Here is a 26,347-nt window from a genome sequence, read left to right as displayed (position 1 = left end):
CATAGGCTTTATTGAACTGTAAAACTAAGTTTAAACAGCATATTAAATTATTACTGATGCTACAAATCACACGTAGATCATGCATTCAAGAAAGCTACTAGCAGGTTATATGGAGTTATTCATGACATGAATCTAACCAGATGCTATATATCTCTGAGAGACATCTGTATCACTGTAGCTGAGCCATTGCGTAAGCTAAAGAATGTACTAGCATGAGACTGAGAAACTATACAAAAGGTTTGATGGGTTCTCTAAAACGCTTCGGTTGACCAAGTCTTTTACTTTGTATATTCTAACTATCCAATGCCCTGTGGTGTATGCCTCCTCCAACACATCGAGTTCAAAGTCCTTATTACCAATATCGGCATTACGTACTCTATCATATCCTGATGGCTTGGCTACAAATTTGCAAAAAAAAGATGAAGAATGTCATAACAAACTGCATAAAATTGTAAACATCACGGCGCTGCTGATATTCCACCTACTCTGTCAAAATAGTACCTTTCTCTGTAAGAGATAATCCAACATTCTAATTGTCTATTGTAGTGGCAGCCAGTCAGGCACCAACACTGAGCGGTCTGGCTGGAAGACCAAGAAGTAGTGGCATGTATTATATGCAGAAGCAAGTCAGCTCGGCTAATGGAATCAAGTTGGCACAACAACAGGACCATCCCCGTTGTTATAAACAAAATGAGTCAGCTCAGTTACACTCAGCTTAGCTGACCCAATTATGAATTAGATACGACAGCCGAGTAACATATTCAAGTTACATCACTAAGGAAGATGTCTAGAGGCGATAAGCAGGAGCAAATAAGAAAAGAAGCATATAAAAGACTGCCGGGCTCATTCCAGAAGAGCAGCGCAGGCTCTCTTCATGACTGACGATTGTTGCACACACATTTGCTTTCATGTGTTTATACAATGTATATATTTACGCTGGAATATATATATATTCTTTGATGACTAAAGACTCTTGGTGTTTATATGTACTGCTTGACTGTCTTGTGGAGAAGTAAGGTGACCCGGCAGTTTCCTTCACACCCTCACAAATAAATGATTTCTCCAACTGAGATATACAAAAATCAGCTATAGAAACAAATATACACTCACTCTGCTCAGCGAAGACTGAACCAAATCTATAATAACAGAGCTTGTACATGAGGCAGTTGAGCAGAGATGGAGAACCATCTTTGTCAACCCTAAACTCTCCTTGCGAAGTGTAGTAGTCTGCTTTCTTTATGTGAGCGCTCTCTGGTGTTGAGCCGCCAATGCGTACGATCCACAAAAACTTGTTGATATCTGAAAAGAGCATTTTTTATGATTAGTACACAACATCGGCATACTCCTGTCGTGTTCTAAGAAGGAAAAGGGGAGAAGGAAGAAGCGGGAGCAGGAGCAGAGGTTGCGGGAACAACAAGGAACCGGAAAAGGAGAGAGCGGAGCAGGGGAAAAAGCGGAGAAGGGGAGAGAGAAAAGCGTGAGTGAGAAAAGAGCGAGTGAGAAAAGCGTGAGTGAGAAAAGCGTGAGTGAGAAAAGCGTGAGTGAGAGAAGTGCGAGTGAGAAAAGCGTGAGGGAGAAAAGCGTAAGTGAGAAAAGCGCGAGTGAGAAAAGTGTGAGTGAGAAAAGGGTGAGTGAGAAAAGAGTGAGTGAGAAAGGAGTGAGTGAGAAACGCGCGAGTGAAAAAATAGTGAGTAAGAAAAGCGTGAGTGAGAAAAGAGCGAGTGAGAAAAGCGCGAGTGAGAAAAGCGTGAATGAAAAAAGCGTGAGTGAGAGAAGCGCGAGTGAGAAAAGCGCGAGTGAGAAAAGCGCAAGTGAGAGAAGTGCGAGTGAAAGAAGCGCGAGTGAGAGAAGTGCGAGTGAGAAAAGCGTGAGTGAGAAAAGCGTGAGTGAGAAAAGCGTGAATGAAAAAAGCGCGAGTGAGAAAAGAGCGAGTGAGAAAAGCGCAAGTGAGGAAAGCGTGAGTGAGAGAAGTGCGAGTGAGAAAAGCGTGAGGGAGAAAAGCGCGAGTGAGAAAAGAGCGAATGAGAAAAGCGTGAGTGTGGAAAGCGTGAGTGAGAGAAGTGCGAGTGAGAAAAGCGTGAGGGAGAAAAGCGCGAGTGAGAAAAGAGCGAATGAGAAAAGCGCGAGTGAGAAAAGCGTGAGTGAGAGAAGTGCGAGTGAGAAAAGCATGAGGGAGAAAAGCGTGAGGGAGAAAAGCGTGAGTGAGAAAAGCGCTAGTGAGAAAAGTGTGAGTGAGAAAAGTGTGAGTGAGAAAAGAGTGAGTGAGAAAGGAGTGAGAAACGCGCGAGTTAAAAAATAGTGAGTAAGAAAAGCGTGAGTGAGAAAAGAGCGAGTGAGAAAAGCGTGGGCGGGAAAAGCGTGAGTGAGAAAAGTGCGAGTGAGAAAAGCGTGAGAGACAAAAGCGCGAGTGAGAAAAGCGTGAGTGAGAAAACCATGAGTGAGAAAAGCGCGAGTGAGAAAAGTGTGAGTGAGAAAAGCGCGAGTGAGAAAAGCGTGGGTGAGAAAAGCGTGAGTGAGAAAAGCGTGAGTGAGAAAAGCGTTAATGAGAAAAGCATGAGTGAGAGAAGCGTGAGTGAGAGAAGCGTGAGGGAGAAAAGCGTGAGTGAGAAAAGAGCGAGTGAGAAAAGCGTGGGTGAGAAAAGCATGAGTGAGAAAAGCGCGAGTGAGAAAAGTGCGAGTGAGAAAAGCGTGAGTGAGAAAAGAGCGAGTGAGAAAAGCGTGGGTGAGAAAAGCGTGAGTGAGAAAAGCGTGAGTGAGAAAAGCGTGAATGAGAAAAGCGTGAGTGAGAGAAGCGTGAGTGAGAGAAGCGTGAGTGAGAGAAGCGTGAGTGAGAAAAGCGTGAGTGAGAAAAGCGCGAGTGAGAAAAATGTGAGTGAGAGAGTAGTGAGAGAGAAGGGAGTGAGAGAGACGAGTGAGAGACGAGTGAGAAAGAGAGACAAGTGAGTGAAAGAGAGATGAGTGAGAGAGATGAGCGAGAGAGATGAGTGAGAAATAAATGATTGAGAAAGAGATGAGTGATAGAGATGAGTGAAAAAAATGAGTGAGAAAGATGAGTGAGAAAGATGAGTGAGAAAAATGAGTGAGAGAGATGAGTGAGAGAGACGAGTTAGAGAGATAAGTGAGAGAGAGATGAGTGAGAGATGAGTGAGAGAGAGATGAGTGAGAGAGATGAGTGAGAGAGAGATGAGTGAGAGAGATGAATGAAAGAGATGAGCGAGAGAGATGAGCGAGAGAGATGAGTGAGAGAGAGACGAGTAGGGAAGAGAGACGAGTAGGGAAGAGAGACGAGTGAGAGAGAGCGAGACGAGTGAGAGAGATCGAGAGGAAGGTGTTCAAATGCAAGTTCATTGGAAAAAAGAGTTTTTACCATCTGAGGAATATCCAGTGAGACCACTAAATATAACAAGCACATATCCCACATCCAACTCTCTCGTGATTTAATAGGCTTTATCCTCAGGCGATGACATTGCCTGCATGACAGATAGTAAATGGGATCATACTGTGTAGCCAAGTAATAGATTTATTGAATGTCTCAGAATGAAAGAATAAGCAAAGTCAATGCTAAGATGCCCACCTGCCCACCTCTGGATATGTGAGTGTTGTTCCAAGTATTGTTGCCTACAAAAATTGTTCGGTTAGCCATAGCTGTTATCTGATATCCGTAATCCCACCAAAACATAATTTTTGCATCCTGGACAGAAAAGCAAGTGCGTATATAAACTTAGCGAGAGAATCAATGGCTAGCTATATAGTCAATAAACAACTAAGGCGCATTACAAAGGGAGGAGGCAAGTTCTAGAAGACCAAACTAATCAGAGAGTGAATAAAAAATCTTTAACCAATATGAGTGTTCAAATGAACAACAGACGTTGTTAACAGGTTCATAGTTAGTCTTGGATTTCAAAAAGTAAATATCACTTTAGCTACAATATTATTCAGCAAGAGTTAGCAGGACACGAATGAACATTTGCATTTTACGGTATTACTAAATATCACAATGAAGAACATCCTTGTTACCTCTGGAGTGTTTTGCCTCAGCCAGTAGTAAGCTTCCCCGAAGTCATCAAATATAACATGGCCAACATCGCCTGATTTGGCGGAGAGAATGATGGAAGGAATGGAGTAGGCCTACAAAGTGACTCAGGTGCAGTGAAAAACATAGGTGATGAGGAAAAGGGTCATGGTGAAGACTACAACAGTGGCCACCTTCAAAAGGAAACAACTCCTCAATAAGTACAAGCCATAGAAACAATGCTCATAGAAAATGTTGAATTGATCTGTTTAGCCAAGCTCCATTTTCTATGTAATTTTCTTCTCGCTAACAATGGTGATGTTTCAGAAGGTACCACTTTTTGAAGTCACTTCTAGTTCCCTCGGTAACTAAAGCTTGTAGATCTGTAGGCATGATATAGTCACACATCAACATTCTAAAAGTATTACATACAAGCTACTGAGAACCCTCCGTTAACCCACCTCATTTTTACATGGGTAGATGAGTTCTCTAACCATCTTTTCAAATGTCTTTTTACTGGGTGGTTCAGGTTTCTTTGACACAAAGATTGGATCCATATGTTTCATGTACAATGAGAGGATGGTGGAGACCCCGATGCCAGCAAGGATGCACATAACAGGAGCCAAGACCAACATAAGACGCACCATTACTCCCTACAGTGGCAAATACAAACAGCAATCATAGTTCTGTTGAAAATATTTTGGGTAAAATGAATGAATCACTTGAAATCATAGAGCAAACAGAATATCAAGCAAATAACAGTAAAAAACGGTCATAATGACAGATAAAAATCTCACCGGAAAATAGATACTTGTAAGGCCGTACACAATAATAAAAATGTTGGCATCCGTGAGCTTACTGAAGCAGAAGTACATTCCGGATGCAAAAGAAAGAGCTTTATAAAGTCAGGCACCAACTACAACAACAGGTGGTCCAAAGTTATGGAAAGTATTTTACTACTCAATACTCATTAACATTCTCAAATCATGGTCAGGTTAAATATGAAACTCAATTTGAAAGGCGTGATCTCCCCTTAAGCTACCTTGACCTTATCTGTACCCGATGATCATAACATGGTCCTCGTATTATAGTTTTTGGTTTGTATGCTCGGATCACTAATATAACCTAACAGCTATAAAACATCCAAATTCCATAGATGCAAAACTGTTCTAGATAACGTTTTCATACATGGAAACATAAAAACGATCATTTGTAAGTCAAAATAGAATGAGCTCCATGCTGTAGGCCGATGCTCAGAAACTGAAGCTATGATGGGGATGCTGTTCTTAGCGTAAGATGGGTCAAGCAGGGAGTAGAACCTTTCGGTCCAAGGAGAGAATTTACCTAAACAATTACCAGATGTCTGTGTGAGCAATACTGAAAAAATTAAGCATGCCATATTCCAAAATTACTGCTAGCAGAAGCTGTGTATGTTATTTAGAACATTTTTGTGCAAACAATGTCTCTGTGATCATGACTGAACACGCCTGAGGCCAATGGAATGTTAACTTTGATGACTGGACATGCTCAGTTACGGAGAGCAGTTTTAGACTGGATACTATTCCTGTCAACACCAGTTGCCTTTTCTGGTTATAGAACTATAACCTCCTGCTCACAGGTCAGACACTCCAGTATGAATACAGACATGAGTGTTTACTTTTACTTTTTACTTATACCAACTATGAAAAGAACAATTAAATAAAAATGTATATATCACAACTATATTTAAATATTATGTAGATATAGCAATACTATATGTTTGCTATGTATCGACTGTGAAGACCAGACTTAGCCTTCATTTCACTCAAAGTTTACATTAACTCATCAAGTTGATTTATTTTCAAGAAGTAAAATTCTTTCTACATAAGACATATGAAAGACAAATTTTATATAATAAGACATTAACATCATTAAACTAGTGTCTGTTTGTAGAGAGAAATAAAAGCTTACGGATGTACATGAGTTACTGTAGTCAATATTGAAGCCTGCATAAAAAGACAATTCATAAACAGAGTTTTACATATAAACAAACTAGTGAGAGACGGTGTGACAGATTTAAACTTCTACAATTACATTTTATAACAAACAATACCTGTAGCAGTGAGCAGTCCACCGACGACCAACGCCATTCCTCCAACAACAGTCACTATGGTCCTGAGCAGAAGGGTGAACTGGTCATATGTCATACGAGATCCGACATAGTCGACGAACGTGTAAATCTGACAGAATCCAAACACGCCGAATGCCTATTAAGGAAGTGATAAGAACGTGATTAGTTATTAAAAAGATGAATTTCTGTGCTTCTGTGTTACTGTGAATATAATGTGACCATGGAAATGTTCCAATCTCATTATAGTTTGTAAACAGTATTAGGACAAGGTATAGCACAGCTGCAGTGTTTTAATAAGAGGACAACTCCGACATCACAACAATTCATCAAAGTTTGATACTGTTTACTCCTCAATAAGGCATATGTATGCTAAAAAACTGTACTACTCGGCGTTGCCAGGGTACTAAAAAAGTCTTTGGACCGAAAACTTATTGGTATTTAACATATAACATTTGAAATTGCTAGGTATATGCTTGGCGTTGCCCGGGTATTAAAAATCAGCTTATAAACAATGAGAAGTAATTGTTATTTGCTATTCCCTGCCACTTGCTATTAGCCTGGCCCATTGCCAATGGCTAATTTGAGTAAGCTTACTAATAAGAGCTAACTATTTGCTCTCACGATTGAGCAAGCATAAAATTACGCCACCGCTGTCCATGCCGTTACGTCATCATGTTGCGTCGTAATGGAGAACGGTAGAGTAATTGTTTCTATATAACAGCATATATTGCCTAGCGAATCTATCAAACTCGTCTGGCTTGTTTAGTAAGGTGTCAGACTAGCGAATAGGGGGGTTCCGATGTCTCATCATTTGCGATACAGAATCTTTATTCCAAGATTTCAATAGCTATAGCTGGGCATGCACACATACACACGACCAACTTTGAGAAATATATCTATATACAGTCAAACATGGATAACTCGAACTTCACGGGACCGAGCGAAAGTGTTCGAATTATCAGAGCGTTCAAGTTATCAGAGCACTGTCACAAGTCCATGTATTTACTTATTTATTAGTAGATACATGTACATATACAAACTATAATATAAATCAAAAGCACAAATGGCTTGTTTCAAATTAAATACTTCTAATGTAAAGTTTAAAACGTTTTTATCAAAAAGTATAGAGATTTTTCTATCACTTGAGATTGGTTTGTTGTTTGAGGTGACGTTATTGCCAGGACGTTTTTTAGATTGACACTGGCAAAACTTGATCATTGTTAAAATGCTCAAAAGAAAAGACATCATTTTCTTTTGAGCGTTTTACCCATGATCAATTTTGTATATTGTATATCAAACTTTGTCATCATTGAATGTGTCCAGCTATAGGTATTAAAATCTTGGAATGAAGAATCCACATCGCCGAAGATTTGATCTCGGACTTCCAATTTGCCATTCCGACGCCCTACCAATTTAGCCACACAATCTTGATGGAATCGCTAGGCGATATATGTCGGTATATGGGAGCAAACGGGCTACTGCTTTTGATCATGACGAAAAACTGTGGGTGTAAGTCACGGAGAGTGGTACTTCTTATTGGTCGGCTTACTCAAATTGTACCTTGGCAATGTGCCAAGCTGATAGCGAGTGACAGGCAACGCTCATTGTTTACAAGCTGATTTTAATATGCAGACAACAACGGCTAGCCAGGCTAGTTTATAGACAAATTAAAAACTAGACTAACAGGATGTATCTTAAAGGTTGACTTGCAAAAAAGTATACATTACAGTTATTTGGTATCAAAAGGTTCACCATGTTTTACTCTGTTGTGTTGTAATTGCAAAATATGTGGAAATGTGATTACAAGCTCGTAGAAGATGAAAAACAAACAGTTAATCACAGCCATCACGAAAACAGCCGTAGGTTGGAACCCCTCTCAAAACAGCTCAGATATGACGTAGTTGAACACGATGTGCTTCTGTTAACACCTTCATGCGACCTCATTCGTCAAAATACTTTCACGAATAAACTTCACGCATTCAATAAAACCATGTCTACTATCTTTAGTCATCTATTTCGTTATCATCATAATGCTGTCACTTTGAGCACTGATAACTCAAAACGTGGCCTAAAAATCAGTTTAATTGTTTATTCTTAGCTGGAAGGGGCATACCATCCTTTGATAAACATGAGGAGCCTGTTGGTCACCTGTGCTGGTCGAAAAATGCACATTGTAAAAATTGCTTGCCCCATTTTTAGGAAATATGGGTCACATGATAAGATTATGACTAGATGATTATAAAAGGCTGAAAAGAAACTGTGAAGTAGCGAGCATCTACATGTATATTTGATGAGGGCTTTTTGGTAGAACCCAAAGTGTTAGTCCTAAACTAGTGCTCCGAGACGTTTTATATTGTGCCTTCAATTGGCTTTTCATTTCGGTTGATAACACCATGTGTCAAAACAATAACCACGTTGAGTTGAGTACGTCATAAAAGAAAGGGATTCCAACCTACAGTCGTTTTTTAACTGTTCGTTTTTGAGCTTTTAGGAGCTTGTAATCACATTTCCACATATTTTGAACCTACCACACAACAGAGAAAGACATTGTGAACCTTTTGATACTAAATAACTGTAATGTAAATTGTTGAAAGTCAACCTTTATGATACCAATTACTAATTTTTGTATAGCAAACCTGATCTTAACCCTTTCACTGCCATCCATGTAGGAATTTAGCTTTTGGCCTACTGCTAGCCATTTTACTGAAAATTGCTGATTTTAGAGCATGATACATACTCATAATTTTTCAATTTTAAACATCGTTTAAGAAAAAATTGTACAAGTATATTTTATGTTGTTAACTGTTTTAAATGTTTACAAACATCACTATGCAAACATTGTCAATTTAGCTATACTACATGGCTTGCTAAAGCTACATGTATGTGAAGCTATAATTTTGTGGCTATATTATATAGCTTACTAAAGCTATGTAAAACTAAAATTTTGAAAATGACATCTTGTTGCAACACTAATATTAATCTCATCGTCGTCAGAGCTATTGCTTTCATTATTTGTGTAATCACTAAAATCGGAATCGGCCATAATGCCATCAACATAAGTATTTTTTAATTTTCTTACTTGGGAGGTGCTTGAGGGAGCCATGTAACAATAAATATTTTGAACATTAAAAATGAAAAATGTGCATTTTTGAGTTGGAAAATCCCAAACAAAGATTCAAAATTGCTTCGCAAATTTAGGCTTCTTTTATAGAGAAGTTTCCGAACAATACTGTCAATACCATAAAGGTACTAAAGGTCGTTGGCTATGTTGTCAACGAATAATAAAATTAGGTTACTATGCAATTGCCAGAAAATTCATACACGGCAGTCAACCATGGATTTCGCATAAATGCGCGTACGGCAGTGAAAGGGTTAAGGAATAATTTTATGCAGCAAACTTCACCCACTTTCAAAATCAACTAGTTTCACTATATCATATCTTTTGCTATCATATTTTAGCTTATGATAAGACAACTTCTGAATGTTTAAAACAATTTAAGTTTAACACTTTAACACATGCGCTCCAAATAATTCAGGGAAATGTTTACCTATCTGATTCACCTTGGATTCATAGTTCCGCTAGGGTTTTTCTGTACTTCCGGTGTATATAGGATTAAAAAAATTTTGTCTGTGCGTATACAATTTTTGTGTGTGTATACAATGTCAATATAAATTCATAGTTTCGAGTCCATTAGACTATTCGTTCTTGAGGCTTAGCAAAACTTCCGAAGGCAATTCCAGCTGACCGAGAACTAAAGAGCGGCTGCTGACAGAACATTAGTTCTTTTTGTACTTCCACACTTCCGGCTTATGAAACTTTTGCTGCTTTGTGCAGTATACTTTTGATCTTGTAATACTGAAGTTTCTAATACTAATAATAAGTTTGTAATACTAAACATGATCTCTTTCTAAGATCATCTAATCTTCTGCAGTAATATTATTATATATATTGTCAAATATATATATTTCTATTGCTTTGCACTCAGTGGTTTGTTTCCTTGTACAGCAGTAATATTATTATATATATTGTCAAATATATATATTCCTATTGCTTTGCACTCAGTGGTTTGTTTCCTTGTGCAGCAGTAAGGGGAACGCGCCAATTTTCCTGACACTATTTGCTATATTCAACTTCTCTTTTTTATTGAGTTTTACACTTTGCAATACATTACTTCTACTTTTTTCATTTGGTGATAAAAGGTTCGGAGCTCCAATATGATAATCAGTCCACAAAGAAGTGCGCTACCTCGAGTACTTTTACAGGCAAGTGGAGTTTGGTAACCGATATAGGGTGAAAAGGCTTGCTCGTGTGTACAAGGTTAGATTTCAAATTGTCAACCGTTGTTTACATATTGTGTATAGCCCTACATCTCCCCTTTTACCACAACGACGAGTAGGTACTTACAGCCATTTGTTCACTCGACTGTACTGGTTAGAATCCAACAAAGGAGATAAACAAGAGGGTACCAAGACAATAAACCTGTAACAAAAATACCAACAACTCTAGGATGAGGTTCAACAACATAACACAAAGCTATCACATGGCCATTACACTAGTAGACACAGATCCGACAAGCTTGATTTATGAATAACATGGCTCAGAAATCTGAGTAATCTAAATGGATGCCAATGCATTGGCTTTCTCTGAACCAAAACAAAATCAAGGGGAGATAATTCTCTGGGTCAAACATGCATACCGTGTCCTTAACTTGCTTGCTTTGATACCTAATGATAAATGGAAAATACAATTTTAATCATGTCTGAACAATTGAACAAAGGGTGAAGACTGCTTGTCTAATTGATATTATATTGATTGTGAATAATAGCCTAAACACAGGCTACTAAGTCGTAAGGTTGTACTACAACCGGATAACGAACTAGTGTACTAATGTAATTCTTAGGAATGCACACAATGTTTATTCATTTGGCGATTTAGCCTAGGTAACTCACATTTTACAATCTCCATTAACAGAAGAAAATAGGCAACTTTTTTAGATACGTTTTAAACTAAAATTTTATTTTCAAAAATGATAGTATAAAATATGTCATGAAGGCGAGTGTATCTCATAGAGACAAGCATATCTCATAGACGCAGGTATATCTCATAGACAAGATTGTATCTCATAAACGCTAATGTATTTCATAGTACTTACTACGCTGTAGGCTACATATATCCTGTGAGAGAACCTTCAAGTAACCATAAGTGCCAACAAGTGAAGAGGGATAAGGTTGATGGGAAATACATAGCCTCTCCGAGATGACACCTGACACCCAAGAACTGATGTGCATTATATACAAGGCAAGTAGTACAAAACTTGGACATACTAAATGCTATAATGCATCAGAGACAACAAGTCAAAACTCAGACATGAAAGGTGTGAGGCTCAGTCATACAAATTGTTACACAAACAATCCTATTGAGCTCTCAATGAACTTGCAAACAGCAGCAGTCACTGTAAAACCTATAAACAATGTTAACACTATTGTCTCAAACTAACAGTGATTATGACCCTTAAAAAAACCAAGTAAGAGATAAGATGACTCAGTTGAATCATCTAAGGAATATACTTCCTGTCTTTAAAAGTTATCTAACTATAATAACTCGGCTAAATGAAATGTCTCATAATAAATGGCTAACTTAATATAACAATATGAGCATGACAGGAAGGATACTAGAAATAAAGTAATATAATAGCATTAATAATTAAAGTAGTGATAATTAATAAATTTAACTAATAATTAAGGTTAAGGATAATAAAGTAAAACTAATCTATATCTTTACTACACATAATAATATCAGTGTCAGTCTGACCGTCAGACTATCGTCTCCAAAGTTTAATGTTAGGATAAAATAGAGCATTCGACGAGACTACAACGCGTGACATCCAGCACCTACTTATTGCCTTTAAATATTTCTGAACAACTGCACAACTACTTAATCTCTGTACTTAACTCATTGAAGCCTAACGGCCACATTTGCGGCATTAAGTAGGGTGTGTCAGAAACCCTAGTGACCGCAAAACCGGCATTGGCACGACTCTGTTTACAATCCCTGTTTCTAAGCAACAACGCAAACCAATCTGTTTAATTTTTGCACGAGATGTTAGACCAGAAATTTCGCTTCCACTTGTAGCAGTTTTCAAATATCTTTACCTACTTTCTTCGTATTAATAACTAATTTTATAAGAAATATATCGTGAAAAAACCGATACGACTCGTCTTTCGGTAGGTCATAAATACTTGGGAGCGAGAACATGTCTTACCTGAAAGCTAGCTCAGTGATAAATATAAAAAGGAAACTACTAACCATGTAAAAGTAGGCAACAGAGCAAACACCAGCTCAAAAGATCGAACCAGTTTTGACAAGTTTAATCCAGAGGTAGTAGGTTAAGAGCATGCAGAATATGGCGATTCCTTCGTTTTTCATAGGAACCACCGACAGACCTGAGCTGATAGAGCCTGGTACTATGGAGATGAAGGCAGCAGCCACCGACCCAGCTGATTGATCCTGCATGAAGTGAACAAGGCATTTCCAATTTTTTCCTTTAACTAAACTCTACTTATGATTTATACATCATGCCAGGCTATGATGATGCTCCTTCTGAACTTTGACCTCTCTCTCATATACTTGCGCTATCACTTTGTAGTCACTATGTAGCAAATATGTTGTAGTTAGAAAGTTCCATAGAGTTCATGTAACCCTAAGGTTGAGGTATATAAGATTATGTGATGCATATGGTAACTGTATAATTATTGTAAAATAACTACATATAGATTATAATTGTCATGTAAGACTACCATAAACTCATACCTGCTATAACTGTCATATAACAAGTTAAAACTCGAATAAAAATTAGTCGCCAAATCCAATCTTAATAAGAAATATTGACAGGCAGTGCAGGTAGGTTGAGATGTAACACAAATGGGATACAAACTAAGACCTGCTGAGTGAACAATATATAAAAGTTGAATGAGTATTTCATTTTTTGTCATTTCAAGTCAGCTGAGAAATGTACAACCCATATCTACGTATTTGCTGCTTAGAAACACACATTTAACCCTCATGATCTCTGCAACAAACCTTGAGCTCTTTGGTCAGAAGGTATGGAATAGAAGGAGTGAGGCCCGAGAAAAATGGGAACCAGGGAAACGCAGATGTTTCTGATGTCAAATTCCATGTTAAAATAGTGCAAACTTCAAACAAGGCAGCTGATGTGACCATCAAACCTGGATACCAATGGAAACACAGCAGACTTTACTACAAGAGCCTTAATTTTTATCTATAACAATAACACATATAATGCCAGTTATCTATACTTTTTCTGCCACTAGTTAAAAAAATTGATCTGTAAAAGCCGGAATGATTTTAGTTTCAACATAGGAAAAATGGAAACATGAACAAGCGTGGGTAGCTAAGGAAAATTAATGTGCAAAGACTCCTTTGACCATTATTATTATTGTGCCATTTGATGGCGAGTATATATATAAGAGGTGTCATTAAAAGAGATTACCATAGGTTATTCCTGTTAAAACTAATATCAGAAAACAAACACTAACTAAACCATTCTCCTTACTATCACTATTATGAGCAAAGTCAGTAAATCTGTCAAAGGTTAGGCCATTGTCAAGACAACATGATTATAGCATAGCCATACCAGGATGCTAGATTTGAACCCAGATACTTATCTATCTGACAATGTACTCAACTGTCAGAATAAATAAAGTAGCCAGAAACAGTATAGCAGATTTTTAACCATTTTTAACAAAGCTTCATAAATAATTGGCAACAATTCAAAACATTCTAAAAACAAAACAGAAATAACCTTGCCTAAAATTCTCTCAGCATACAAGTGCATTTTTAAGCAAGGTTGAAGTACTGACCCCTGCCTGCCCCTGCCCAATACTCCAACGTTTGTAGGCAAGGTTGAAGTACTGCCTCTTGCCCTGCAACATACTGCCCCTGCCAGTGGGCAATAGGTTGCCCATCGGCAGGGTCCAGACTCTTCCTGTGGGCAACATACTGTCAATGAGCAGGGTCTAGACCCTGAAAGTATTTTTACCATTTTACATAAAGTATTCAGCCACACCATGTCATATGGCCCGAGGACTAATTACTGGCAGCTGCCAATTTCTGTGCTCTTAGTTAACTGTCTGTGTGAGACATGAGTGGTAACTAGCATAAGACACTGCATTCCGCTGACACGAATATAAATGTTACACTTCATTTCACTACGACGGCTGAAGACTAGGCCACAACGGGACTGTTAGAGTTCTTCTTTGGTTATCAGTTAGTATTAGATTAGGAATTTACATTTTTGATATTTAAAAAAATTATCGACTATGGAAGTTCCCAAGAAACGCTAAACTGACAGAAAATATCAATCATTTATTAATGAATGGATGTCAGTAATTTTAAACAAAGGTGACAAATAAAACAGAATGTTTGCTGTGTGTTCAAAGTGTTGCTGTGTTGAATGAGTACATTAGTCTTCGCTACGCAAAGAAACATTAAAACTCAATTTAAAGACAGGTTTTAGGTCTGTGAACTCAACAATGAAACAACATTTTGCATATAATTCATAATTGATATTCACACCTGTCTTAACTCTGTAATAAACCTAATGTTAACCTTCCTTATATCTGTGTACATGGATATACATTGTAGTTGGGTGTGACAAACTTATTAATAATCATTGAATAACAAGATTGTGAACAATAAGCAAGGCTTCTGTTAGGACTATTGTACCTTCATAGCTATTGTAAAACCTTTAATTGAACAACCATCATATTTCTTTATTTGACTGACCCCATAGGAGAAGAGTTGAAAAAAGAGCGCCACCCTTTAATTGAACGTCAGTTGATTTGGCTGCCACCTTGACATTCTCTGATCTTTGCGAAATCATAATAGCGAGTGATCAGTAAAAAGGTGTCCGCAAACTCGTACTAATAATGACTTGGTTACATCAACAATAATTAGTTCTTTCATTGTTTTTGTACGTATCGAAGTCCATATACAATCTTGAAGTAGGACACAGGCTGTAATATCATCGCAGGTTAATTGCAAGCGATATATATTAACTGGTAGAGATCTTTTTGGCTTCTCAATGCATATTTTTAAGAGATATTTGACAAGTCGGAAGTTAGCCGATTTATTGCATCTAACAAGGTTAATATTGATTCAGCAGAGGGAGGGCAAAATATAGGTGGCATTCACTTCGGCCTTTAAGAATAAAGAAAGCATAATATTATTAAGCTTTATTATTTATCTTGAGGTGTTGACTGATGTTCCAAAAAAAGAATCAAGGAGATTGACCAACCAGAAGCTGAGATATAGCCAGCCAAACACAGGTCTACCAAAAAACATAAGTGTTTTGGTAATCATCAATATATGACGTATGAAATCGACTTGTGTGCCATTGGTCAATTAAGCCAACTAATGCGCTCTCCTATAACAATCACGGCGTTTTAATTGGTTTAATCCCTGGAAGTATAGAACAATCAAATTGGGCCTAACAATTATTGCTCTGAGATTTCCGAACCAGTCCCTCTGACGTGTAGATTAGTTTTACCATAAAATAATTACACGCATCTATTATTTCGCAACATTCCGCTAACTTGCTAGTTCAGCTCAGTTTTGTTGTTCTCCTACTTAGCTTCCCTATTCAGACTCATCTTTAGCGTTGTTCAGGTTTTTTTAACTAATAGCAATGAACTAACCCAATAATTTTTTTAACTAACTTTTAGCTAATAAATGGAATCAATTACAACAATCATCAATCTCGGTTATCATTTGGAATTTTCTACAAATTATATTAGTTACATCATTTATTTTATACGCAGTTTTATTATTATTTTGTATAATATGCATTATGATTATTATATTAATCATAAAAAATAATCATAGATAAGATAATAGATCGATAGAAAAATCAAATCAAAAGTTATCGTTTTCTTTTCTTTCAGCAAGAGCAGCACGGTCAAATTATTCTTTTTAGGATCATGGGTGTAGTGAACTTACAGTCTGTTAATAGTGACGATATTCATGAAAATCAACTGAATGCTGCAGTAGATACACACTGGAAAAATGATGAATGAGCAAAAAGTCACATTCCTATTTCTTATTCTAAACAAACTGCATATCGCGGATGTCGCCTATAGACTATACACGCGCCGTTCGTTGAACAGAGGATCTTCGGAGCATATTCGTGGAGATCGAGTTAAAATTTGAAGCGCAATAGTCAGAATCTGTTCTTCTGTTTTGAAAAATCATGGCGAGGGGTTGTGGGCAAATGCCTTTACCACACAATGTTTGCTTGATTTTCCTGAAAAACCAGAGCTAGTCTGTAAATTATTTACTATCGCGAGAAGCGTTTCACATCTCGTAGCCAAAACAGTCATTATACGTAACGGCGGTAAGGGTGCGCAACTCCGGCACATGAACATTAAGTCGATTTTGTACGTCACAGTTTTCGGGATTTTCGAATGGTTTTCCTCTGATTCTTTATTAGGTAGCCCTGTGTTTGGCTGGCTATATATCAGCTTCTAGTGGGCCAATCTCCTTGATTCTTTTTTTAGAACATCAGTCAACACCTCAAGATAACTAATAAAGCATATTAATATTATGCTTTCTCTATTCTTTAAAAGAGCTAAATCTATCTTCAGAATTTTGATGAGACATTTGAAAAATACGACGCCAGCATCTATTTGAACGCCACATCTATTTGACTGCCACCATAGAGGAAGGGTTGAAAAATAAAGTGCCATGGCATTCAATTAGAGGTTTTATGGTAACTAAACACAACATATAAGGTGTAGAGATGAATGCATTATAAAGGAAACATATCTGACCTGTTAACAGTAGAAATCTTTTACCCAAAACAACCTATTACAGTAGACTCCCCTATAACATACACATCCTATAGCATAGATTCTACATGACGTACAGAACTTCTGCCAAGTTTTTGCTTGACTAGCATGACAACCGGTCAGACATTTGAAGATACGAAAGCTGACATAGTGACCTCTAAAACGGATGAAACATTAGAGATAGAAACTGACACAGTCGTACTACCTTAAACCGATGTTGCTTTAATTGTCATGACAACTAGCCAGGCTTCAGAAAAAGTGAGCGTTATTGGCCAAGCTATTACAAATACTTACCCTACAGATGAAAAGACAACAGATATTGGGGAACATATCAAAACTGACCATTTATTAGAAACTACAAAAGGTGCTGACAGGATTATCTCCAAACCAGGCACGAATTTGGTAACAACGAATGATAACGACCATCTTGTTGAAGTTAATCGTTCCACTTCTGAAGCAACTGAAGCTGACCTAGGTACTACGAAGCAAAGTTTGAAGGCGTCAGGACAAAGTGTAAATGCGACAACTGATCCAGTTGATTCAACAAATGACATAACAACTAATATCAGCCTCAGTGCCGTAATCACAGAAACCCGTCAACAAGTAACAACTCATGAAGTGGTCATAAACCGACCTGACAACCAAGTCACAATACAAGATGTACCTCAAACAGTTGACACAACAGTCTCTTTATTGAGCACCCGGAGAGTCTTGCCTGTACCGCCAACTACTGTCAATACAGCCAGTTATTTGTGGAGTCATGAATATTCTACTGTTGCAGACATAGCCAAAGACACGCTACAGGTTCTATCAGCCAATCAAAGTAATACATCATCAGAGAAAACTAGCTACCTAGACAAAACCGAAACATCTACTATCCGATTCTTGTCAGATAGCACAAGACAAGCAACTGCCAAAGCTGGCATTGTCACACAGTAGATGTGGTGACAGCCCTTGAGTTCTTATATATGACCCCTTGTGCGGGTCTATCGAGAGAAGATTTAAACTTTTCACTAGACGTTGCCTTTGAATGAATAGCGTTGCCAAATGAATAATGAATGTCTAGCCAGCAGCATGTCCGTCTTTATATACTAAAAACATTATTCCAGAAATTTCCAGAAAAAACAGCATTATTAGTCAGTTGCTAAAAATAGAATGTTGCGTAATAACTGAGTAGGTGAACTGTGTTAATAAAGAAATAGTATGACTCAACCATGAATTGCGCAATACTACGTCAGCAATTTAACTATTGCGCAATGCAACATTAGCTATTCAACGGTTGCGCAACATGCATGTACAAAGGTAACAGTCTGATGCAGATTATATTGACAGGCACCAAGACTGATGCTATGAGAGTGACGACTGGCAAGTTGTCCACGCAAAATGAGTTGCTCTTAAACGCACATCAACCATCTTTTCAATCAGTTATATAGCTACAAGAATACAGAGTATGCAAAATCAACATTTGGTCATATCCACTACAGTAGGTCAAAAATTAACTCCCAACAACCTGTTGACCATAAAAAATAAAAACCTCTCACCACCACCAGGCTCTTTTGCCTCACCAGACCTCTATACAGTCAAAAACGATGGAAACGGGCGAAGTACCTGACTGATCAAGTCTGGTATGAGTAGAAATTACAGTATCTTCAGAATTTACGGAGAGGGCGAAAGTGGAACCTCAAGTCTGGAGATGTGGTGATAGTTATGGTCAATGTACTACTTAGATGCCACTGGTAACTCGGGAAAGTAACTAAAGCCCAAACAAATAGTGATGCTATGTGAGGCATGTGTTCTTGCAAACGCCCAAGAACCAACTGAAGAGACCAGTTTACAAGCTGATACTTCTACATACAACTCCAGATATTGAGAAAACTACAAGGTTTTCAGAGGGGGTGTAATGGAGGTCATCAGGAATTATTCTTTGGCTATACACAGGTTTTCCGTAACCCGCTGAGTAAGCTTGCTGTGCATAAGTCTCTTGCTATCAGTTAGGCACCTCATGGTTTACAACACAAGCTAAAGTATTAATCTTTACCATGTCATATAAAAGCACACCTTACTACTATTGTGAAGAGGACAAAAGAAAACTTCATCGAATAAACATTCGTTCTCGCTCATACTACACTGTTGGTATCAAGTATTTTGCTCATCAGTAATGACAGATAATAGAGGTAACGAGGCTTTATTTTGTTTGTTCATACATTCAGTTTGTTTGGGTTTTATATAATTACTGTATAGCTGCACTCATTATGTACATTTGCTTTGCAGTTTTAAGGTCAACGGAATAAACACATACACGCACACTCCAAGCATCAGTCATTCTCCATTGGCAATCCATAAAAGACGTAACATCAGGTGTGTCAGTAAAGCACAGATAATAATTAGCAGTAGAGTAGTAAAAATGTATTGTTGTACTTGATTGCAAATTTGAAAGATATTTTTCTTTTTTTTTCTTTGGAGAATAAACCTTCCTGCCTGGAAAAAGATGAATACATTGTTGTAAATTGATGTTGGAGGTATGTGCTCTCCTTAACTTATAGTGAAACTAGTGAATATTTTACTAGTTTTACTATAAGTTAAGGGGAGTTGCTGTTAGCTGTTTTATATAACCGGCAATGCATGGTAATATAAAACAGCTTACAAACAGTGGCAGGGAATGTAATTGGCATTCACTAATTTGAGTAAACTAGCATATGCATTGCTAAACTTCCTAATAAGAGCAAGCTTCAGTGATGTTGCGCGTAACACAGCATTGTTATGCCTTGCTATGCAGAGCCTTTCAACACTGGGCATAGCATTCTAACACTGTGCATATTACGCACAGAATTTTTATGCGTATTTTAACTCGAATAATAGCTACATGTATCTGCTCAATGAACCAATTGTATCCCGCGCGGCTTATTGGTTACGTTAGTCTCCATGTGGATGGGAAGTTCTGAGATCAAAGCTGCTGCCATGCAGATTTTTATTTCTAGACTTTAATTGCTATAACTGTACACAGGAAAAACAAAAGACCAACAAACACTGAGATTTATATACATGTTTGTATAGATTATCACATCCATGGACCGTAAATCGAGTGAAAGTGATAAGAAAAAGGAAAAATTTGTTGCTACAAACCAATAAAAATACAGTTACGTTACAGCCAACAAATGAATGTTTGGTCTAGTTTTTCCTTTTTGAAAGGGCAAAGGGGTGGGTTTATAAAGATCTTAGAGCGGAAAAGACAAATTACTTGTATTTTACTGTTCGTATGACATAAACTTTTCTAGAACAGATTATTCATGTTGTAGGAGTGCCTACTATACAATACACCATCGAGTTACGGCGTCCCTGTTTTATGGTTTTATCGACTTACGATGCAAAACAAGGTGTGTTTTTTTGTCCTCTCCTTATGGCATTTGTTTCGCCATATAACATTAACACAAATGTGTCTCAAAACTTTAATTTAGTGGTCGGTATGTTGCATACGTTAGAGTCACAAAGATGCCGATCTGTTATTTGCCGAATTCCCTCCCGCAACGCCTGAAAGAGATACAAATCTTGCTTTCCCTCTCTCAGTTTAGCATTCTCCGTGTTTCGTAAAACAATAAATTAAGACGGTAACGAATTAAAGTTTAGTAAAATATTTACTAAAACTCAGCTTCAAGTGTGTTTAGTAAGCTAAATTCATTTAAGTTAGATTCAAAGTTTATGATATACATCGGTCTCAAATTTAAGAATTTCATTCGATTTGTATTATACATAGTACTGCTACATTTTATTGCAGACCATAACCAGTAAAATGGTTGCTGTTGACTATAGGTACTAAGGTTTAAAAACTATTCTGTTCCTAATTTTAATACAAATGTATAGTACATATATACAATTTTGATATTTTATCGCCGAGAGGTGTTTGCATCAAATAATTTCTATGTATTTTTATATACCTCTATCTGTCATATTGCCTTACGATGCCAACACTGGAACAAATTAATGCTGCATGACGGAGGTTCACTGTAATAACAACATCAAGGAATTACAAATGAGACTATTTCATTTCTTTAGCAACACCTCGGCACAATACCAGTTATCCATCGTTTTTTTGACGTCACCACCCTGTTTGCACATGCGCTCGTCCACGAAAAAGCCGTCATCTTTGTAGAAAACGATCGTCATTGTCTTGATTAATAGGATTTTTCTGTGATGTTTTGCTACCAAAATAAAAAATTCGCAAACAAAAGAATTGTTTGCAATAATTAATTGCAGAAGTTTCATGTTTTTAATGATAAAAGTTGTCCATAAAGATGGCAGACAACGATAGAATGACGACACGAAAAAGTGCAGGATTGGTGGTAAATTTAACCTAAGCCGCAGCCTAAAATCCACTCACTTGCATTGAATAGTTTTACATACGGAGATTTGCTGTGTTAATTAACAGAAAACTATAATGTAAGCTTGTTATTACTAAAATAGCACACAAAGGACTCAGTTGTCACAAAACCAAATTTCTCAAAGCTGTCAAATATTAAATGAAGACACAAAATATTAAACCATAACTGTCACATACAACTTTTATCATTATTCACTAGGTAAATCAGACACGCTGATTCCGATTTTGTACTCAAAATAAAGATTAGTTCACTAACTTTCAGAGTAATGGAGGCTTTTTTACAGCGTTTTAATATCGGTCTCGAAAACAACACGATCGGCACAACAAGCTCCGCCCATAAATACATGACGTAACCTAGCTTTTTAGGAACAGAAGTTACGTAGGGATGTTTAGACCGATTTAGAATAATAGAGATGGGTGTTTTAAAATCCATTAATATCTAAATTCAGCCTTAAAAATAACCTTTCTTTTCTGAAAGGTAGATAAGCTATTTAACCCACTCAGGACTGTTCCCGAATACCTCGGGAAGAGTTGTGCTCTCCAGGGCCCATTCCCGAAGTACTCGGGTTAAACTTTGATTTGCTCTATTGCTTAGCTGTTTAGGTACATCGGTTTTATTCATTCACCAAACGAAGTTTAAGAGTCTGGGCATCATTTTGATACCAAATATGTGATTGGACAAGAAAGTTTTAACTAACAAATTATGTGATAGATATCAACTGTTTTGGAAATTTGATGATCGCATATTGGAAAAGGTTTATCCGAACGATGGCAAAATTTTTAAGTGAATTAGATGCGGTAATCAGCTCAGGGGAAGAAAATAGCAACAAAAGTAATGTTCAAGAAGAAAATGAGAATTTTCTGATGGAAGAAGGTAAGTTTTATGTGGCTATTTATAGAATTTTACCGAAAAAAAACGATAAAAAGCCGAAATCTTTCTTGTGAATTTCTAACAAACTTTATTCTAACAGTGTAAGATATGGATTTTTTTCATGATACACATGATTATAACATTTTCAATCCAATAAAATTTAGATCTTTTTGCAGCATGAACTCATCACTCTATTACCCCATAATAAACAAGTTTTATGATTTCCTTGTAGAACTACAAGATAATAAAAATTTCTTATTTCATTTATATCCAATTGTTCAACCCACAATTAGTCAAGCATATAGTTCTCAACCTCAACATCTACTATAAACTAGCCTCAACCACTAAACTCTAATATTGGTCGATAGGGGACACTTACCACAGTAATCATCTTCATGACTTTTTGTGTTTATATTTACAGTATCAAAAATATTTGCAATTTGTATTACCAATTGTTAGCTGCAATAGACTACTTATTTTCAATTTGTTATTAGGTATTTACCCTGAAAAGCTACTAAAGCACAATTTTTTCTAGGCTGTACAAGAAGTTTGAAAGCAAATAGGTTGCTTACTACCGATCATATTTGCTACATGTAGGTGAAGACAGTCAAGGGCTTGTGAGTGATGATGCCATTGTTGATGAGCCTAGGGCTTCAACACCAATATCTGATGAATACTGCATCAACTAACTTATAATGGCAGCAATTATGCATGTGTAGTTGGCATCAAATAACTCTCACCGTGTCATAATTTTTTAATGAACACACCCTTATAATACATGTATATATTGTTTCGTTTTCATGCATATTCATTTTTACTGTATTTTTTACAATATATTTTACTGTATTTTTACACCTATTTTTTTTGCTAGTAATTGATTGTCTGTTAGCTGGTAACTTGAGTATTTTTTATGCATAATATATTCATAATAACCTCTGCAATGCATTTCAATATAAATTAACAAATTGTTTGATTATATAATTGATAAAACTGTCAGTGACGTAGTGTTGGTTAAAAGCTAGTAACACCTGTTCTATTGCTCGGAATTGAGAAATCTTTTTTTTTATTCGCTGCTGATAAAGTTTGCTATCAATCTAACATAGGTCCAACAATGTCAGTATCAAAAAACTGCTTGTGAGCTGCTACGAAACATGAAAAACAATTTTGATAAAAAAAAAGTTCACAGAATTATTAGAAATTGTGGTCAGTAGAATTTGTAAAGGTGCACAAAAATTTATATCACATTGTAGCCTGGAATGTCTTTGTTATGCTGCAAAAAACAAATCAAGATTATTTTAAAAAGAACTCTAGTTATACTCAATTTTGTGTAGCTCTATTTTAATTGTAAGGCTAGTGAAAAATTAATTGGGCTGGGGGAGCAGTCAACCAATAACTAATTAGTCCTGAATGGGTTAACATTGCATATTTAAAAAGGCGCGATAACAACGCTAGCTAGTGATAAAATCACGCTTTTTGAGCTCATTTTTCTCATTGTTCAGCCTATTTAAACATCGTATAACAAGCTACGAGCAATTTTAAATAGTTTATATACCTTTCATAAAAGACATTATTTTACAGGCTGGATTTAGATAATAATGGGTTTTAAGACACCCATCTCTATTATTCTAAATTGGACGAAACATTCCTAACTTCCGTTCCTGAAAAAGTTAGGTTTCGCCAAATATTTATGGGCGGAGCTTGTAATGCCGATTGTGTTGTTTTCGAAACGGATATTGAAACGCTTTAAAAAAGCCTAAATGACATTGAAGATTAGTGGACCAATCTTTATTTTGAGTACAAAATCGGAATCAGCGTGGCTGATTTACCTAGAAAATATGATGAAAGTTGCACGTGACAGTTACGGTTTAAGTAACAGTATTAAATGACCATGCAAAAATGCAGAGTTCGAATGTGGAGGCTCTACATTCATCAGAAGCAAGTTTTATTCTGTTCTTATGTCTTTCCAAGGTGCACTGCTTGCTGCTCTGAATATTCTGAGACTACGCATGCCTTCAAAGTAGTGCTCTAAGTGAACCAGCTTGTAACAGGTCAGCAAGGTAGTAACTTAATATTTCAAGCTTTTACAAGTTTACTGTGCAAGAAGACAAACAACTTGTGTCTGTTTATGGGTCAAACGGAAAATACACATAAAAGCGTTTGACCAGCGAACTTGTTTGTTTTTAAATGATTTCAATGAGCAGGAGATCTACAAAGAGTATGAAAATTTTACTTTCACACTTGTTCTTTTTTTAACACATTTACTAGCAATTTATAGTAGGGTAAGGGTAAGCAATAAGATGTCACAACAGAAAAAACTCGATAATGTGTCTGATTTTAAACTTTCACAGAAACTGTGACCAGTTCAATTTATATTTTCAAACAGTTCTTTAATGAGCCAATGACCAAGCTAGTTTAAAATTCTCTGCATAGCCTATAGGCTAATAAGTTGTGCCTACAAAAATGTCTCACAATTTGACAAGCATCAGAATTATAGTTCATGTGTATTTTGCAGCTCATAAAAATCAAAGTCTGTTGTGAAAGCTGGTTGGGTTCATAAACCAGCAGTCTATTTAGGATAATCAATTTCAACAGCTTAAATACTAAAATCTGATAGACAGATAACCTAGAGCTAGGCAACAATCTACACCATTTCCAACCCCCACGAGCTTCCCATCTCTGCTCCTAATTGTGAACTTGTACAAAAGTTCGTACATTTGAAAACTGTCAGACATTTCTACTTAGATAAAGGGATTAAATTTATACAAACGGCAAATACAATGCCGTTATCAAGCATATATCAAACTTCATATGAGTTAGATGATTCTCATCAGAATGTTAAAAATCATTCGATCATTGGGTGAGCAATAATAAAAAGCAACCATTAAACTAAGAGCAACTAACTAATAGCTGCTGTTGATGATAGCTACTAATTAGGCTTGTCCCAGGCATGCAACCGCATAAGCGTATGGATACACAATAAGCAGCTTTTAACCATACCGCATTCTTGACACCTATGGAGGTCACTGCATTCTTTATTAACTAGCTTGCGATAAGCATTCGATAAAATTGCTAACTCAAAACAAATCTAACGATAATACGTGTAGTACTTGTACTCCGGTCGAAAGATGATTAAATCCGCGCCGATTAGTCCGAGTATGGCCTCGAGCAAAAAACATTGCACGGTATGATGTGCTTTCAAAAGACCGTCTGCCTAGTTACGAACAAGCCTACATTTCCGAGGCGGCCTGTAGCTAAGATCTATCTAAGCACCACGGTACACATAGGGTACTGAAATGGAATGTTTTTCTCTAGTTTTGCCAGAACAAAATATTTTACAACTGTTTATTGTTAGTCTGTCTATTGTTCCATATATTCTACGACTATTCAGAACCGTAAAGCATCGTATTTCAAGCTGACAGCGAGCTCTTCTTTACAATATTTTACTCAGTGTCGTATAGCAATCATTAAATTACCGTACACGAAAACAGACCCTAATCCTTGCTAAGGTACTTTTAGTTATTTACCCTTAATAAAACACTCAAAACAAAAAAGTTTTCAGCATTTATAGTATTTGATATAGTGAACTATTTAATGTATTTTATCATTTGAGTATAAAAAGATATTAGTGAAAAGTGTGTATAAATGTAGGTTTTCTTGTATAAATACATGTACACGTAAGTACGAAGCCTTTGTTCTACAAATATTTTCCAATGTAGTCGATGACGGCCCAGTATTTATCGTTTACCAATGACGGCTACATTTTAATGATTTATATGTTCTCATTTTCTTTTTCTTAAAGTTAAATCATCAATCAAAGCAAACAGATTTGTTTATTATAATGCCGTTCCAACCAATATGATTTTTTTGTTTTGATCTGCCAACTCTCACTCATTTCTCGCACACATCAAGCTCTCACTCAATTGCCCTCATATAATATGTACTACTACTACTGTCAGGAGAGAAATTTAAAGAAAATAAGAATTAAATATTTAATAATATTTTTAATTGTTAGCAGTAGAAATAATAATTGTTGATAATATTTGAATTTTTTATATTTATAATTTCAAAAATAATGAAAACTGTATCGTTTTTGTGTTTTCTCTGAGTGTAATA

The 26,347-nt window shown here is 36.6% G+C and overlaps 1 pseudogene; it reads right to left on the bottom strand.

Annotated features, from left to right (window-relative positions):
- Window positions 1–25,268, bottom strand: LOC137394934 (dolichyl-diphosphooligosaccharide--protein glycosyltransferase subunit STT3A-like; annotated as a pseudogene).
- Between the last annotated feature and the right edge of the window lie 1,079 nt (window positions 25,269–26,347).

Source organism: Watersipora subatra, chromosome 4, assembly GCF_963576615.1.
Source record: "Watersipora subatra chromosome 4, tzWatSuba1.1, whole genome shotgun sequence".
NCBI lineage: Eukaryota > Metazoa > Bryozoa > Gymnolaemata > Cheilostomatida > Watersiporidae > Watersipora > Watersipora subatra.
This window is presented reverse-complemented; position numbering and strand designations above follow the sequence as displayed.